The sequence below is a fragment of the Helianthus annuus genome, chromosome 9 (assembly GCF_002127325.2).
Source record: "Helianthus annuus cultivar XRQ/B chromosome 9, HanXRQr2.0-SUNRISE, whole genome shotgun sequence".
NCBI classification, from domain to species: domain Eukaryota; kingdom Viridiplantae; phylum Streptophyta; class Magnoliopsida; order Asterales; family Asteraceae; genus Helianthus; species Helianthus annuus.
Window position 1 is genome coordinate 6,435,747 of NC_035441.2, and position 3,870 is coordinate 6,439,616.

The 3,870-nt window shown below is 35.8% G+C and overlaps 1 long non-coding RNA gene across 2 annotated transcripts; it reads left to right on the forward strand.

The window, feature by feature from the left end:
* The first annotated feature begins 851 nt into the window (after window positions 1–851).
* LOC118481928 lies at window positions 852–3,215 on the forward strand. 2 transcript variants are annotated; one of them, XR_004866358.1, is made up of 3 exons: window positions 852–991; window positions 1,723–1,798; window positions 3,116–3,215. It is a non-coding gene; the product is annotated as an uncharacterized LOC118481928 (long non-coding RNA). The 2 variants fall into 2 exon arrangements; XR_004866357.1 differs by lacking the exon at window positions 3,116–3,215 and having other exon boundaries at window positions 1,723–2,284.
* The last annotated feature ends 655 nt before the right edge of the window (window positions 3,216–3,870 follow it).

Consider the following 3,870-nt stretch of genomic DNA (forward strand, 5'->3'; position numbering starts at 1 on the left):
CCGTTTAAGGTTATGAACATTATGTAGGGCTATCATAGAGTCTATTTATCCATTGTTGACACTTTGGACCCTTACGTTCCATAGTTTTCACCGTTTGTCACTTTTAGTCCCTCTAAAGTTTGTTTTCACATACCGGAACCTTATGACACGTGTCAAGACATTATTGGACGAAATTTTTCGAGGTGTTACAGTAAGGCCACATCAACGGGTTATTTCTAACAAAATAACCAAAATGAAATGCAGTAAAGAAATATTTACATACAATATTTATTTGTGAGTTTGTGTAAGAGGATCATATCAGTTTATGAGACAAATCACCAACACCGTTAAGCTTCATTTCATTTTAAGTTCTAAGCAATTCACCTAGATTGTCAGTATATTGATCCACTTAAATTTTCACACAAAGATCAACTGATCCGAGATACGATATTAATGTCTTAGATACTTAAACTTATCCGCGTGTCCCACTACTTGAATATACTCCCGTATCCAGATCCCAATATTCAGTCTTACAGGTGAGTATACCTAGATGATATCTGTAAGGGGTTAGATGCGAAACCGTGAGAGCTCAGGTCAGAACTTTCGTTCAGCAGAGAGATGACGGTTCGACTTTAGGTGTGTCCCCTTTAGAGGATCTTTTCTTTCGACAGCAATGACTATCAATTTTATTGTTTCATCAATGTAACACCCCAAATTCCATGAGAATTTTAATTTAAGCTAGTTATGAACAAGTGAGGATAGTCTTGGTCTTAATAATATACATATTATTCTTGAGGGGCCAAATGTGTAAAGTGGCAAAACTTAAAACATTAAAAGAATGAAAAATTAAAAACATACAGAGAGTGTGCGTGTGTGTATATACGATCGATCAGGGGCAGAGGGTGAGGTGAAACCCTAGTTTCACCAAAATCCATTAAATTGAAGGGGGATTGAAGGGCTAAACTAATGCATGAACCAAGATTGTCGATCACTTTAGTGTTTCTACCATCATGTAAGTCTAATTTTGGTATTTTAATGATGTTTGATCAAGTGGGTTTTGTGTATTATGTGATTATAGGGTAAGATTAAGCATGAATGTTAGTGATAATGAATGGGTAGATGCCAAAGTATGTTAAATTTTGATTATGATGAAGATTTGGGGAAAACCCATTTGCTATAGGTAGGGTGGCGACATGGGTATACTACCCATGTCAAATCTTATTCAAAAAATTGAATGTGTATTGATTTATGTGATTGGTTATTGTTAGTTAGAATTAGTATGGTGCGAAGTTATGCGATTTCTATTTAGGTGTTAATGACAAGTGAGCACAAAAATTTGGAAGATGAACATGAAAATATATTGTACAATATTCTTTAAATGCGAAACCCGCCAAGTGTTCGATGAAATGCTCAAGAGAACAAGTTTGTGGGTTACTAGTAAGGATGATGTCGGGTTCAAGATTAGGGTTAAAATAGCTAATTTTTAATGATGTTGTTAATCGTGAATTATGAGTTGACTAGTACGGAAGAAATCGTTTGTGTTGTGTGCATATATGATCTTGTGGTCGTATATGTGTTTTACTATGTGAGTAGGGAATGAAAAGATATGATTCTAGTTAATACTTTGCGTTGTTGGAAATTAACGATTAAAGTTAAAATAGATTACGAATGTGAAAATGAATGCAATGTTAGAATGTGTGTTTATTCTAGTGAAGTAGTAATATTGATGGTATGAAAGTTTAGGATCATGTTTAGAGGGGAAAGCATGGAAGGCAAACGGAAAAGGGATGAGGAAGCATGTACGAAACGGACACTCGAGGTAAGTGATTCTAATTTCACTTCTTAGCTTATTTTAAATAAGGTAGTGTTCTAGATAATTGAGTATGTTACGAAGTCAAACATGGATTTGGTTGAATGAAAACGATGGTTCTCGCTAAGTGGATCGAATGGGTCAAATGAGGTTTTGTTGTCATAACATAATGAAGTGTAAGTAAGTTCCGAACCTCTTTTTAGTATTTAGAAAGATTTGTTAATTTTGTCATATGTTGCGAATAGTGAGATATGTAAGAACGTAAGATCAAATGAAGTTCTAAGTTTAGTTTTGTGGTAATGGGTCAAAAATGTTAACTAAGTCGGAAAGTGTGTATTAAAGATCAAACGGGTCAAAACTAGGTAGCGGGGTAAGGTAAGGTTTCGACCATTAAGGCATGAGTGTTAGTATTAGAATGATTTGGGGGCTTGGACAAATGTTATTTTACGTTTTGGGACGTTCGAGGTGCACGAACAGGGGTCAAAACAGTGAAAATAAGCAAAAAACGGAGAGCAGATCTGCAGAGGGGCGTCCCCGACGCCGCTACCAGCGTCGCCGACGCTGGTGGGTTTTGGTAGACGACCTATGTTGCTAGTTAAGTCAGTTTCTTTGTTTTCTTTGATTCTCGGGCCCCGTAAGCCCATTTCTAAGCCTCGTTAGACCCCCGACATGCACCCTAACTTTACCAAATAGTTGTGTGAGTTATGGATGAGTAAGGAACTCGTTTTAAAGCTTCCGAAATGCAACCCAAATTTAAGAGAGAGTTTTTATCAAGTATGGGTAAGAAGGGAACTTGCTTGTGGGTCTGCATAAGGATAAAATAAGTAGTTATACATGTGGGTATGTGTTTGATTGTATGTAAGTAATTGGAACTCGTAGGTGAGTATGACTATGAACGCGTAAGTATGGAGATTTATGTGTATGTAATTTACATGTATAGACATGTGTGTTTAGGACTTGCATGTAATATTGTGTAAGATGTAAATTGTAAGTATTTGTACGAATAGAAAGGTATGTATGCATGAATTGGAATTTAAATATATGCACGAATGAATGAGACTTGTTTATGCGTATATGTGGACTTATTCATATGAATGAAATCTAACGATGCTAACCGTTTTCTATTGAGAATGAAATGGAAGTGCAGGTATACTAATAATGGAAATTGTAGGTTTGACACTAAAATCCAATGATGGTGTTCGAATGGATGGATGAATGGATTATCATAAGCGAAAGCAGGAGATGTTGACGCCTAACTATGCATGTTTAAAACTTATGTATGATGTCACTGATTGCTAACGATGTGAATGTATGTGGTGAATGCAGGTGACGTGGACTTAGCTTCATTATGAAGAAAAGAGGGATTGAAGACCGAGTTAAGAGCGAGGGTTGTACGGGAAGGGATCGGTCACATAGTTTGACAAATATAAGCCTTGAAGCATTAATAAAATGGAACGTGGTAAATCCTTTTCAATGAATGTATGAAATTTTGTAGTTGAACCTTCATGTAAGTATTATGTCTAGTAAAGAAAGAAATTTCTGGGCTCTTATTTTCCGCTGTGTCGTATTTCAAGTTATTACACGTTAGTCTTACAGGGAATTGTTCATAATACGAACGGGTCATGCCCGAATTTTGTTAAGTAATAATATAATAATATCACATTTTGGAATGTGAAGTTTGGGTGTTACAATCAATTTGCTGAGGGCTGCGCTTTTTCAAGCATTTGCGAAAAATATTATACGGGGACTAGGTCAGTATTTCCATACAGTAGAAGTCCCGGGATAATACCCCAGATATCACTAAGCATAAAGACCTAGTATCTCAGAAAGAGGGACCTTTCAAACAAGATTTCGGGGGTTACCCATATATCCAAGAAGTTGTTACCACGATATAAGCAAGTTTGAATTTTAGGTTTATATCTCGTCACAATCTACTAAATGTGTAAAAACCTACTGACATATCCACAGTGAGATTATTTATCACATTTTTACTTTCCATTTCTTTAGCATGTTGTGACAGTCCACTAATGTACTATCATTTCCTCTTTTATACAACAAAACTCATTTTTGAATTTTATCAT